Source organism: Gambusia affinis, linkage group LG14 (genome assembly GCF_019740435.1).
Source record: "Gambusia affinis linkage group LG14, SWU_Gaff_1.0, whole genome shotgun sequence".
Taxonomy (NCBI): Eukaryota; Metazoa; Chordata; class Actinopteri; order Cyprinodontiformes; family Poeciliidae; genus Gambusia; species Gambusia affinis.
Window position 1 is genome coordinate 5939839 of NC_057881.1, and position 15238 is coordinate 5955076.

General features: G+C 38.1%; 1 long non-coding RNA gene across 1 annotated transcript in view; it reads right to left on the bottom strand.

Moving 5' to 3' along the window:
- Nucleotides 1-1745: 1745 nt before the first annotated feature.
- Nucleotides 1746-15238, bottom strand: part of LOC122843181 — a 28428-nt gene continuing 14935 nt past the window's right edge. Inside the window, exons 2-3 of the long non-coding RNA XR_006372675.1 lie at nucleotides 14521-14666; nucleotides 1746-2014 (exon numbers count right to left, since the gene is read on the bottom strand). This is a non-coding gene — a long non-coding RNA (uncharacterized LOC122843181). The remainder of the gene's footprint in view (nucleotides 2015-14520; nucleotides 14667-15238) is intronic.

Consider the following 15238-nt stretch of genomic DNA (forward strand, 5'->3'; position numbering starts at 1 on the left):
GCTTCTGCCCACAGGAGACAGAATCACTCAAAGGAGCAGCATCCCGAAGCTCCTGCCCTTTCACTTCCTGTGTCAATCTCTGCTCGTTATCCCCAACAGAAACTCACACTATTGACTCATTTTGTGGTTTGTTCTGCTAAAGTCGCTTCTGCTCTTTAGTGGTTTTTCCATCTACCACCACCAACCTCTCTCTGACCCTTTTCTGCTTCATAAAAGTCAGCTAAAAGGGAAAACAGGATTTCCTGGAAGGCATAAAATCACCCGTTTAAACTTGTCCACAGTCAAACCACGAAGAGTTCACTTCTTTTCTCCTGTCAACACTTTCCTCCCTTTCTTTTCCTGCAGATGAGCTCTTGGCGTACTCTGCGGAGAAACTCGGCTCGGAAAAGAGAATTAAACACCCTGCAGGGATCAGCAGAGGAGCGCTCTGTATTATTAGACTTTATTCAACATAATAAATTAATTCTCGCTCACACACTTTGTACAGTAGCTATAATCTGCTTCCAGGCAGTGAGAGGAAAAGCCTGAAGAGACGGTCGACTGGAGGCTCCGAACTAACAAACTCAAGAACTTCTATCCAGGAAGACTCAGCGCCGTTCACAGTTTAACTGTGACCCAGATACAGATTGTTATATTTTCTTTAAGCCAATTATGACCGCGTTTCTCTCCCTTAGCAGATCGGCTGACGCTGGATGAGGTTTCAGAAGTTTTACTTTTCTATAATTACAGCAGACCAGCTGCTTACAGTTTTCATAACAATGACAGTTTTAAAGCATTAAGAGTTTATAAAGTAACACAATCTTAAGCCAAAGTAAGTTTTACCTCTTCCAGATGCTGTATGTTGAGCTAAACCTGTTGCAATAAGCAATAAATCAATTGATCACAAGATAAATTAAAACTAGCTCATTAATTTCAATTTGAATGATTTATTGCTTCTTTCTACCAAAACTGGATGACAAAACTCTTCAATTTGGCACTTTGGTGTCAAATAAGCCTTATTTTACATAGATTTTATAATTAATTTTGTCATTTCTGTTAATTTTAGATATTTAAAATGTTTTCCAGGTTGTACTCTTGTATTACTATCCCATTACCAAATTGGTCTCAAAACAATATTTTTGCTGATTGCAATAATTACTGGGACAATTAATCATCTTGCAAAGTTTGTTATTGTGGCAGGCCTGTGTAGGCATGTCTATAACTGCAAGCTGTGATTAAATAAGCTTTGGTTTAAGATTTTGTTTTTCTAGCCGCTTTACCCCATCACCATTTGATAGAGTTACAATTTAAGTCAAACAGTAACAGATTTTTCAGGAATCAAAACGGAAAAGAAGTGTCTTCTTTAGGACACTTTACTGTTTTTCTTAAGCATAATTCCAAATTATTTGCAGAAATCTTTCTGTCCACTATTTGTAGTGTTTGTAGTCACTATCCTCTCAGGAAAGTTAGTTTTTTAAGGAAATGAAACTGACAATAAAAGTCAAAATAGTAATTTTTAAAAGTTTACCTGTTTAAGTTTTGATTTTATTTTACCAAATGTAATGGAAGCTCTCCTTTCCATCACCCTAATCTGTAGTTCCTGTCATCGATTCAGATGCAAGTCAGGTCTCTCCAGAATGTTACTATTACTTCCAGTCATAAGAAATACATTCTGTAAAATAAAATAAAAATTATTTAAACATAAATCAGTTAGGAAAATAAATATTTTCAGATGCACATGTAGGGCTGAAGCTTTTAGAAATATATGAAAATGACAGCTGATTATTTAAATAACCATAATCCAACTTTTTAGTACATTTTAAAGCCAGACTGTTTGATTGAATCTTCTGGAAATTGTTGATAGTCCACAGTGAATAAAACAAGCAGCAAAGCAGCGACTCTCTTGTCGAACTCTAACGTATCGAACTGAAGGCTTCGTGCTGGAGCAGCAGGGAAGACTGTGTGGAGTTTCCAAGTTTTCTGTTTGCCTCTGGGTGCTTTCTCTGCTGCCGCTCTGCAGCCAACATGTTGCTCTCTGAGTACAAGAGAAATCAGTAAACAAGATGTCAAAAACCAGGTAATAGACATGAATGCATTTTAAACTCCTGTTTGCATTTGTCCAACTGAGAAAACATTTTTTTAAATTTCCCATCTGGGCAGATTGGTTTGGTAAATGCCTTAGAGACTCAAGACAGAAAGAACTGCTTCGTTAATTGGATGTAGACGTTTCTTTAATTAGGACGAATCCTTGATTTAAGAGCACAGCGCATCAGTCAGACACACTGACAAATAAAAGGACTCAGATCCAACTTTATGTATTATTTCATAAGCCCTCCAGTGTTTCAGATGCCATCTCTGAACTAGGACCAGCTGGAGGTCTCCTGGGTTTGACATCCTGTCACTCTCATTTGCAGAAGCGCTGCAGATCTTTAATTGGCGCTGGAGTCCTTCATGGAGCCGCACTGGGCCTTCAGCACTTCAAGGAGACGTTAATGAGCCTTTTATCTCACTCTGCACTCGCTTCATCTTCACTCTGCTGGTGGTCAAATGCTATAGATACAAGAGCAGCCTCTGTTTTCTCCAGCTTGTTTTTATTTCAACATCAATGCTCAATCTGTCTCTTTTCATTCTGTGATTTAGTTCTGGTTGCTGATTGATCTTCTTGTTTTTTATTGAAACTCTGGAGAGGACAGATGGAGCAGCTTCAGATTTATAGACGACCACCAGCTGAAAGAAAGTGTCACTTCAATGACGAGGCCTCGGGGTAAAAACAGATGCCCAATGAAGAGCAGAATAACTGAGCACTTGTTGTCTTTCAGGGTTCTCAGTTTTGAGTTTAATTTTTCTTATTTTCAAATGTATGCAGTAATTTAAATTATGTAGGCTACAATCCTTCCCTTGTTGCATCTCCTTTTACAAATGACTTCAGAACCTTTTTTAAAACATCAACCTGCAAAATGTAGTTTTAATCTTTACCTTCATTATCACCATCTGTTTTTAAAGGTGGCCTTTATGCCTCCTTGAACAGGTTAGGATGGATTTGTGGTCAATAAAAAACGTGTTCACTACATTTTTTGACACAAAATCATTCTTAGTGAGATTTTATTCTGCTCAGTTCTGCCTATTTTGAGCTCCTTTGATAATTAGTCGTTCTTGGCCCTCTTGTCACTTTAAATCCAAATAAGCTGCTGCAGACTGATGTGAAATTATACAACCATAGATCTTTGAAAAGCAGAAGTAGGGCTTCCCGCACAATCAACAAGAATATAACAGGTGATTTCTGGATGGTAAGTCAACAACAAAACACTTGTCTTTTCCTGCAGCCATTGTACAGCACACACAGCGATAAAACGAGCTGACCAAATGTTCTGGAGCTCCAATTGTGTTGCTAGGTGACGGGCTGGGCTTTGTTGGTGTTGCTAGGTAACGGATTGAGCTTCTCTGGGGTTGCTGGGTGAGGGTCAATTCCTGCTGATTTGTGACATTATTCTGAAGTTTTTGAAATGATTCGTTTTCCAGACATCAAAAAGCATTTTATCTTATTTAGTTACATATTTTTACTATCTTGTTTTATGCTTTTACTATGGACCTGATAAAACAATAATAATAAACCTACTAATTAAAACAGGCTGGGTGTTTTTTGAAGTGCTTGGTTCATTTTTAGAAGCAGTTTAAACCCGAATGGAATTACAAAAACATGCAAAATATGAATTTTGCATTTTGTGTCCCCTTCAAGGTTCGTATATAATGTATTTTTTCCGTCATTATTGTGCTTCCTTTTGCACATTATGTGTTTAGTGATAAACAATTTCTCAATAGATGAAACATTTAAATAAATGATAGCAATGTAAATCCTGAATTAAACTTAATTTGACCATTTTTTTGCTAAGATAGCACATAATTATGGGTTAATAATCTGGTAAATGTGAAGGTGAAGTTTGCATCTTCAGTTTTTTCTCTCATTTTAAGTATTGTTACATAACACAGATTAAGAAGAATTTATATTGTAAGGAGTTGATAATTATTCTGATGCTGTATGTCCAGTTGTTATCTACAATTGTCGTTGTTACTATTATTAATATCAGTAGATATTATTGTCTTGGTATGAAAGTTAGTTTGCAATCATTTTGTCTATGTAATACAATTTATTTTATGGCTCTTTAGCACATTTTATTGAACAGGCAGATGAATATTATAAGATGGTTTTAATTAGTGCGTTGGAAAGTAATAAATTTCATTAATTTGAGATAAGGGTTAGGATTAAATAAGTTTTTCTCACTCCTTTTCAAACAGGAAAGCACTAGTATGCTAATTATTCTGTTTTTGGTTATATATGCACGAGCGTTTTCTGTTTCAAATAAATAAATCAAATTAAATAATGATACCTTATTGATCATATCACGATGAAAACGTCTCAATGATCTGCCTGAAAAATGCATTAATAATTAAATTGTTGTTTTACACATACACATTAATTGCAACCATTTCTTCATCCTTTCCTCGTGTACTGGTTTCCTTTTTGTGATATTCTCGTTCATTCTCTTGTAAATAGTTTCCATCCTTCTTCTGTTCTGCTGACTGGAAGCTATTTCAAGTTCAAAGTCAAGGACACGAAGCGGAGGGGATCATGCGATGAGCGGAGGGGCTTCTGGACAATTTGAACCTCCCAGGGTGAAAGGGAAAGAGAAGAGGAAGGAAAAGCTGCCACACAGTGGGACGCCAACACACAGGAGAAGATGATGGTATTTGAAAATCACACATAATGTCAGGTTCCTATTGTTCAAAATGGAGGCATTTTAGACACTGATGCTGCTGTAGCTAGAAGCGCAGCAATAAAAACTATATTTACCTCCTGAACTTCGTTGGTGGTGAATTGAGATTGCAGGTAAACAAACTTTTCAGAGATTGAGGGTTGAGGGCAGGCTGTCGACATAAATCCTCATTTACATGTTTATAAAATTACATATTTTTGTGGAACCCTTAAGTTTACTGACAGGTGTTACAGAAGAACAGCTGCAGTCTCTGGCCTGTCCCGTTTACAGCTGCAGATCATCTGCAGTCAGCAGTTTTTAGTGCATCAAACCCCAGGCAGTAGAAACGATGTGGGAGGTGTGTGTGGTTGGGGCGGGGGGCCAGAATGGGGCTCCGGTTCCGTTTCCGAACGTGGCAGAAGGACGTAGAACCGGTAACTCAGACATGTAAGCAAACATGTCAGAAACAGCAAGAGGGCCTCAAGTAAGCAGCAGTAAAATCGCAGTTCATAATTCTATGTTGCATTGTGTTTTTGTGTAAAGCACTTTGAAATGCATTGCTGCTGAAATGTGCTATACAAATAAAATTTGATTGATTGATTGATTGATTGATTGATTCCTCTGAGCGAACAGGAAAAAAGCTTCAGAATTTGAATTGAATTTGAACTGAATCCTAACTTGTTGCTCCTGTTTAAGCAGCACAGCTAGTCTTTGCAGGTAGTAGGAAAAGTACCGTTTTACAAAAGCTGAAATTCTTTAAAATGAATTTGATTTTATCTTTATTATATGTCAAAAATATAAGTTAAATTTGTTGTGAGGTTGTACACACTGGGCGTACCTTGAGATTTTCTTTGAAGTGAAAAAATAAAAAATAGTTATTGGATTTTTTTCAATCTAACTTTCTTTATTTATAAACAAAATTCTGGAGGAAAAAAAAGGTGTTTTGGGTCAAAACATCTTGTTCGTAGTCAACGTCTGTGTGAGTCTATGTGGGTGGATGAGTGTTCGTCCTGAACCTAAATCTTATTGGTCTGTTTACTTTTGTTGGCGGCTTGAAGTTCTTTCTATAAGCCAAATGTGACTATGCAGTGAAGCTAGCTAAAAATTAATGAGCGGAGTTTGATCCCTCCCGTAGTTCTAACAATGGTAGGGTGAACCCCACCTGAGCTTTTTACCGTGTGTGCGGTTCTGGCGAGATCGCTGGTTTATTTATTTTTTTACAAACTGAAGAGCTGACGGGTCACCCGGTTGGCCGACCGTGAAATCTGCCACGCTCTTCCTGAGCGGAACACTAAGACTTCAGGAGGGTTAAACAGTTAAATTTAGTTGAAACTTTGCTAGAAAGAGTAGAAATCTAGCAAACATTGTTGCTTCACCTTCTCCTCTAGAAGTCTGACACTCCATCTGAACCTGGAAATCTCCATCCTCCATTGGGTCGCACCGGTAGACTTTGCATTTCTGTCATTATTATTTACCACAATTTGCAAAAGAAAATACATAAATAAAAAGCAGATGTGGCTCTTGTGGGTCAGGTGCAGTCATAGTATTGTGCCTACCCTCCGATAACATCCTGCAGGCACCTCTGGTTGTGAGAATAGTTAGATGTTTTCAATAGATATTAATGCTTTTTGGTGGCTATAGCCAGCAAAACAAAAAAATCATCTAGCAAAAGTGATACAATGTAAATCAGTCAACTATATAGCTGCATCTCAATGCATTTTCCACCTCTAAACATTGAGATAACGGATTGATAAAGTTGAAACAAAAACGCCAGAATGTAGAAAAAAGACGATTTAAGTGACTTTGAACACGACATGGTTCTCTGTGCCAGATGGACCCGTCAAAGAATTTCAGAAACTGTTCATCTTTAGGGATTCAGGCAAAAATTAATTATGCAGTAAAAAAAATGTTGTGTTAACAATCTAAGTGATTTCTCCACATTTTTAATTTAGTTTGCTCCTGGGCAAAAAAGGGAGGAAAACAAAACTTTGATAAATCAACATGCAAAAACCAGCACAGAAGTCATTTTCCATCAAAACAGACCATCAAAGAGATGAAACTGCTCATTGATGCACAAATACAAACAAATTTGTATCAGTTGGAGGATTTTAAATATGCAAGAGTTTAAGGAAAGTATCAGTGGTTTATAAAATCGTTAAATAATGTGAATTTCTTGTAGATTTGTCATTTGAGTTCACATAAGGGAATTCTGCAGAGCAGGCAGAATGATTTTTCTATCTAACATCCGCCTCCAATGACGTCTAACATCTGCAAACGGCCTAATGCTGCGTCTTTTCTCTCCTTTTCTCTCAGTTTTCTCAGAGGCTCAGGATTTCACACAGAGTTAAGCAGAAAGGGATTGCCATTATTTACTCAAAGAGCATTTTGCTGAAAGTTTGACAGCTACACAAAAAAATATTTTCAGACCATGAACTTTCTGAGATGTTCTTGTAGCAGCCCTCAGTTATTGCTCGTCTTGCTGCTGCTGAACAGTTTCGACTTCTTAACAGAAACTCCAGGCAGGGGCACAAACGGCTTCAAACGCTGAAGAACCGAGTTCATTTGGTAGCAGAATCAGACGGGTTTCTACCACTTCCAGCCCAATTTTCTTTGTGTCTCAGTATCTTTTCCATCAGCAGGAAAAACAGTTTATTGCAACATAAATCGTGGCAGTTTAAGGTTGTTATCAATGTGTTTTAAGGCCTCTTAAACCGGAGCTGTAGTGTTGAATTTCTCTGCAGGATCTTGGAAATGCATTCTGAGGTTCATCAAGGACACAGAGTGCTTCCCATTGAAAGTCATACATTGTTTTAGGGATGCATAAAACTCCCATAGTGACATCCTGGTGGTTCATTATCATGCAAGCAGCATCAAGGTTGTGCATGCTGCGTGGAGGAACCAACCAGCAGCAACAACCTCGGATTCAGTGGTGGTCCAATGTGGATTAGTTATCAGAGAATATAAAGCAGGACTAGTTTAACGTCAATGCTCCAACCCAACTGGGCTCAGACTGTTGGCCTTGCTTTCCGCTTTGGGGCGTCTCACTGCTGCAGCAAGAATGATCTCAACAAGCAGCTGAAATAAACAAATGATTATCTACACACAAACAGTGCCAAGAAGTGATGCTTGTTTGTTGGTGGTGAAGAATCCTGAACTCCAAAATGTCCATCAATTAAAACCAGAAGCACCGTCTTTCTATGAAACTACAAAGCAATTTAAAGGAAACCCCCAAAAAACTTCAGCGCCTCAAAATAATGAGGTAACGATGCACCTGGTTGAAAGTATTTAGGAAAAAGACTTCAAATGTGGCATTGTTTAAGGCAAGGAAACTTTATTTATATAGCACCTTTCAGCCAAGGACAATTCAAAGTGCTTGTACAAAACAAGTTAAAAACAACAACAAGACAATAAAAAGAAAGTAAATTAAAGACCAAACAGATTAAAGGAGTTAAGAGGAGATACTGCATGAGTTTTTAATTTTAAGCATTAAAAATCATAGTTCAACTGTACAGCTGCAAACATCTGCTGTTGCATTTTGCAGACTGGTTTTCTGTTAAATGTTTCAGTTTGTGAGTGATTGGTGAAGTATGAAAATGTTAAAGTTGGTGAAATATTTTTATAAAAATACCATCTGTTGCTCTCACTGAGTAAAATTTACATAAGTTTTAACAAAAGTTTCTGTTCTTTCTTAACTTAAAGCTGCGCTCTTCTGCCTTTTTTTCTGCTTGTAACTTTAACCTCCAGCATCATTTTCACTCTGTATTTCCAAGAATTTAATGAGTTCAGGGAGTCTTTGTGTCTCAGTTTCAGCCTCCCAGCTCAGTGATCACCTGCATAGGATCAATAAAAAGGTCTATTTGCTTTTACTGAGGACTTCCTGCTCTCCATCTTTCACAGATCCTCTCCACTCTGATTTTTTTGTGCAGCTGTCTGCAGGATTTTATTGGATTATTCAGCAGCAGAAGGCTCCTTCCCTTTCTCACTCCTTTTCTCTCTTTCTCTCTCCAGTAAAGTCTAAAAACCCAGACTGCTGTCACCTCATTCACAGCTTTTGGGCTAACGCTGCAAAAAGAAGTCTGAAAAATGTGTTGCACGAACCAAAACAGGACAAAATAGTTGCACTTAGAAATAGTGTTATTCTAGTCGGTTAATCTGATGCTTTCTTGTGTGATTTTTCTTTCACACCCACTAAGCCAAATCTCAGCTACTTGCAGCCCCATTTCTTTCGAGAGTTTCTCCACTCCTCGTTCAGGTGAGGACAAGCAGCGGCAAGACTCTTAAAAATCATTTTCTCCAGGAACTAATCAGCGCCATTCAGATTCCCGAGCACACCCCCACATTTCCATCCTGGGTCTCATAAAGGATTTGTGATTAGCCGCTGCTGTTGCTGAAGAATGAGGCTCAGGTGTGCAGAGACAAACCCAAAGCCTTTAATCTTCACCTCTGATGAAGCTGCAGGAATCTGGATTGAGGACGCTGATGGATCACAGCTCCATACATATTCATGACCAAATTATTGATGTTTCAACATGTTACTGCCATGGCTGTGTTTGAACAAACCACTGGAAAGCGAAGATCAATTGCAACAAAGAATGTTAATTTAAAAGTAAGGCACGCACAAAGATCCACAGTCGGCAACAGATCAGCAGAAAAAATGTGTTGAGGTATGAAGGATGAATTTAAAACATCTGCTAGCTGATTGGATTTTGATGGAAGAGTTATGAGAAGAAAGGAGGAGGGCAGCAAAAATGGAGTCTGCAGACTGGGACCGTCGATGAAGGAAAGAGAATAAAAGAGATTTAAAGAACAGAGACCTGACTGGTGGAGAGGGACACACCTGCTGGAAAAAGAAGATTTTTCTACTAAATTTAGACCCAAAGCTTTGGCATATAGACTGTTTGACTGGATTTATCCTTTGATAAAGCCGCCCGGTATATTAATTTACATTTCTGATGTGTATTCATGATTGTGATGACGGCGTATGATACAATGTTTGTTGAGTGTGTTTCATTTTTGTGTTTTTAAGACGTAAAGCACTTTGAACTGCCATGTTGCTGAAACACAAACAAACTCAACTGAATGATAAACTACTGTTTATCTGAGAACAACAGAAGTGAATGTTCTTTAAGTCGAGACTAAAATCCGACTGCGTAGCGTCGCTTTTTAAACCATAATAAATGGAATACTGACCAACAAATATTCACGTGTATTTTATTGATAACATTTGACAAAATGTAATGTCTATTCCTGGTTTCATGATTGTTAACTGTATGATGTGTTTATGGTATTTTCTTGTTTGTTTCACTTTGTTTCTGAACTGTGATAAACAAATAAAGTTGATAGATTGATGTGTAACGTTTTTGAAGAAGTAGAAGGAGAAACGCGATGCTTCTGTGGAAAAGTTTTTCTGCATTTCATTTAGTCCTGGAACAGCAGCTGAAACAGAGAAGTCCATAGTTTTTTCTCCTCAGAAAGGAAGACCAGCACTTCCAGGGAAATGAGACCAATCCGTCTGAAGAGGGTTAAAAAGTCATTTACGAAGCTATGGGACACCAGCGACCAACTGGGAACCATTAATGGAGAAACATGGAGAACCTTCCCACGAGATGAAACATGTGGGAAACCGGAGGGTTTAAATCCAGTTACATCTGGATTAAACTGTCGCAGCATTTCAGTAAAAATAAAAACAGATTACAGACAAACATATTATTGCTAATGAGATGATTTTGCTTCCTTCTTGAGGAGTTAAACAACCTCCCACCACCAGGTGGAGCTCTTCAGCTCAAGTGTACTACAGGTAAAGGAATAAGAGGCTATCTGAAGCACAACGTATTTACTTCAAAATAAATAAAACAAATAAATGCAGATTTTGTACTTAAATCTGACTGATCTGCTGTGATCTGGACTATAATCTGTCTGTTCCTGTTTGAAAACCACGAGTTAATAAATCCTGTCGGTAAGATTATTACATTTTTCCATCAAAATGAAAAAAACCTCATTAAAGGTTATTATAAATCACCAAGTGTGGCTCAACTTGTTATTAGGCTTCCAGGGAAATTACATTACATTAGCCCCAGTTGGTTTGGACATTTTCAATCTTAATTAAATCATTTGAATCTCAGATTATCTTTGACTCACATTAAAAATTGTTTTATAATCTGCAACATTTGTTACCCAAATAAAAAGGGAGAGAGACAGAATATTTTAGTGGACAGCACTTCTTTAAAAACAATTAAATTAGTTAATAAATAATATACTCCAACAAATCTTACTACAGTAGATGTCGATGGTAATTAATGTTTTATAGTTTTTACCTACAAAAACAAAACTATCAAACTACGCCAACTTTTTTTACTACTACAAAATCAGAGATGCTCACAAAACCAAAACAGCATAAAATTGATAATAAAGGTGGCCCTGACTTCAAATATAACCATAAAATATTTACACTTTACATGCTGCAAATTCAGCCTATATGAGTATTAAAAAAAAAGCAAAAAACTATAATCGGTTCAAATCAAACATTTACTTTTGCAGAAAAATTGAAGCTGTTAAGTTTTCAAATCACGTTGGACGACAACCCGTTCTCACTCCCAACTCGTCATATATTGACGCATGGGACTTCCGTCCTCGTCACATATTGACGCGAGGGGTACCCCTTTCGCGTCAATATGTGACGCGAAGGGTTTTACCTGATGCCTTACCGTAATTTTTGCCCTAAACCTAACCAATTTTTGGGTTTTGAAGTGTCGGCAGTGTTTGCGAGGACCATTCGCGTAAATAATCCATGTAAAACATGCGACCTTCCAAAATCGTCAAAATCGTCAAAATTTTACGGTGAAGGAACCTGCCCAAGTCATCACATATTGACGCGAAGGGTATACCCTTCGCGTCAATATGTGACGCATGGTCAGACGGCGTCCCAACTCGTCAATATATGACGAGTCGGGTGTGAGAATGTGTTGTGGACGACGAGTGTGACTGAAGAGAAAAGTCAAGAGCCAAAATCCCTGTAAGGTCATCGTTGTTTTTCTGCTCACCTCATTGAAATTAACCTGCTGGCCGACCTCACAAAAGCTGCAGATTTCTGCTTCTTGAATAGGTCATGAAGATTTTATTGCAGATGGCCTCATAAATCTGAAGGAAAGAGCAGAAGATCCAACGACCCCATACATCACAGAAAGGTCGGCGGCTTGACGCAGAGGAAGCAATCTGTCTTTCTGGGAGGAGGAGCCGAAAATCTACGGTGGTGTTTGGAGAATCCCGACAGAAACGCCCAGAAAATAAAAGAGGTGCATCGGGATGGAGGAGGAGGGAGCGACGACCTTTAGTGACAAAGGTTAGTGTAGGTACAAAGCAGCCGCAGCAGGAAAGTCAAAGGTCTTAAAAAGTTTCCAAAAGATCCACATAAGTTTTAATAAAAACGACTGATGGGGGGGAGAAAGTAATGCTACAGTTTTTCTTTATCCAACACATCCATGCAGGTCACACGTCACGACTTACAGGAACATCTGCTGCGAATGCAAATGTCTTGGTGCAAAACAGGACAGGACTCTGTGATTGGTCTAGGATAGTCCACACCTCACTGGGTTGGGCTTGTTTTTGGGAGAAATTATTCACTGCATTTCCATTATTAATGTGCACAAAACAATTGTGCAATTGTGAAACACAATTAAGATGTGAATAAGTTTGTTGAGGCAATAACACACAAAAAAAATACACCATGATCTTTCTACCACTTCCTGTCTTCTTCTTTATCTTTTACGCCAGTAACATCTGGTTGTTGATCACGACTCGTGATGCAGACGAAGAAAAGAAAAAAAAAACATGTATTTTTCCCAAAACTGGTGTTTCTAATAAGCAAATTTATTCTCATAACTCCAATTGGTACAGTCAAGAGCTGGTCCTATGTAACCGGTCATAATGTTATGCCTCATCAGCCTAATTTTGAACGTCATTTTCCACCTTGAAATTATAAAATCCTGCAATTAGTTTTCTGTCATCCCACAAATTATTTTTTGTTTTCTTAGCTTTAATAAAAACCATTTAATTAAAGCTAACGGATCAAAGTTCTTAATTTATAACACAAAAGCATCACGTTTTCTCAAACGTCTCACCTCATTTTCCTGCTTCAAAATTTCTCGTTTTCAATCAGATGCTGTGTTTTGTTTCTTTGGACAGTCTGTGTTTGCAGTTACTTTGACTTGCTAAAAGATGTTTGTTTCATTTTTGTTCCTGCTGTAACAGGAGCGGGAACAATGCGTCCAACATGTTTGTGTTTTTGGAAGAAATGCCACTCCCAGCAGTTTGACCACTGCAGACAGAAAATCTCCCAATTCGTTTTCAAGCTTCCCTGCTGCTGCTTCTAAATTACCAATCTAATTGGTTTCCATTTTCAAAACCTTTTGGACTGTAGAAGTACTGTTTTGTCACTTTGTGGTTTCTTTTTGACATCTTTACAATCATTTCTTGCTTCTTTCAGTGATCCAACATGCTTCCAACTGAGCAGCTCAGCTTCTCGGCATCTTAGCCTCAGAAAATCCCAACCAACTCTTTCTGCTCCGGCCTTTGAGAGCCTAATGCTTTCTGAAGACCAGTCAGAAAAGGAGAACCTTAAAATCTTGTGGGAACAGATCAAACAGCTTGCAGACAGCTCTGCATGCCCATTGGCTACCCCCGCCCAATTTTTGGGGCAAGGATAAAGAAAACATTTTTTCCTCTGAGAGCCAGATTGCTGCTTGTTGTTATTTGAGTCGCACCAGTTAGTCTTTTCTGCATGATGCAACGAGATGCTAGGTTTACTTTTACCACTAAATCCTTCATAAACACAAACCTCTGTAGGTATTTGATGGTTTTACTTCTGTGTAGCCGTTTGGAGAGAGAAATAATATCAAAGTCAGGATTACAAGCAGCTTTTAACTTTGTTTTCCAAAGAGTGGAAGTAGAGAAAGTCCAGAGGAGGTTACAGCACCCAAAAATTATATTCAAGTAGGAGAAGCACATATTTTTACTCAAATAAAAGCAAAAAATAGCCGTCCGAGAAATGACTCGGGTGAGACTAACAAACTATTTGGTAAAACTCAACTACTGAGTAACTGATCAAATTATAAATCATTTAATATTTAGTTTTGGTATTTCAAGGACCAAAATGACAATAATTCACACAACGTAGTAAAATATTCCTAAAAGTCAGGTTTTCCAAAAAGGGACTTCAGTAAATGTAACTACACTGGAACCGAGCGGACTAGTGGAAAAACATGGAACAGATGTGGAAACTAGAAAAACAAGTAAGAGGAACTGAGGCTTAAAGCAGCTAAAACCAAAAAGAGAAACAGGCCTGAGAATAATTCAAAAATATAAATATGCAGCAAATATTCCACTAAGAAACAAAACATGAAGAAATAAACTAATGTTGGTTTTATTCCATGCATCTTTATGCATGTAGTTTACAAATTTTGACAGATTTCTGATAATTTTTCTATTTCTGAAAAATCGAATTTGAACTTTTTCTGGATTTTCAGAGAAAGTTCAGATTTGCAAAGCTACTCGTCCTGCTGTCAGCACAAATCTCCCACCAGAGGTCCTCCATGTTTTGTTAGCTTTGCAGCTGTGCCTTTGTGTTTCTTCTGATATTGTTTTAACTCTAAACCATGAATCCTTTTCCTCCCACTTCTCAGTCACCGCCTGAGCTGCATTGTGTTGGTTTATCACATAAAGTCCCAGAAGAATAAATTGAAGTTTGTGCGATCGCTGTGCAACAAACTGTGAAAACGTCAGGGAATGTGAATACCTTCAGTGCAGGACGGATATGTGGGCTGAGCTCGGCCTGCCTGAACTGAGCGGTCATCTCAAACACTTGAGGAGAGGAGAGCGAGTCCAGCGTCGTCTCTGAGGTCCTCCGTCGGCTCCGGCCTCTGCTGTCCATCATGATTAATGCTGAAATCAAAGGGGACCAGAATCAAAGGCAGAAACAGGATGAATAAGAAATGAAAGCACAGGCCAGGAGGATGAAAACAGAAAATGAGGCATGATACATGCAGGAAGTGAACTGGAAACAGAGACACTCTTTCTGCGACAGAGTTGGACCAGTTCTGCTATTCACCCTGGAACCAGTGAAGACAATAATACTGATGATTAAGTTCCAGTTTGGAAACCTTACGCCCGACGTTCCCTTGGTTACCAGCAGAAAACAACGGCGGGAAATATTCACCTGTTCATTCCCAATGTATGAAAGGCTTATTCAGCAGCAGGCCAAAAAAGATCCGGGAGCAGAAACTGAAGAGTCGCCACAGGTTTCACTTTCAGGCCTCTACACAAAACTTTCATTCAGGAAACACGAACGAGTTAAAAGCCTGACCACTAAAGAAAAAAAAGAGTAAATTTTCACAAAAAGAAAAATAATAATTTTGAGATTTTCTAAATATATATATATATACACATAATTTTTTTTTTTTTCAAACTTCTAAGTTTGAAAAGTTACAAATTTCCTGGGGAAAAAAAATATTTTT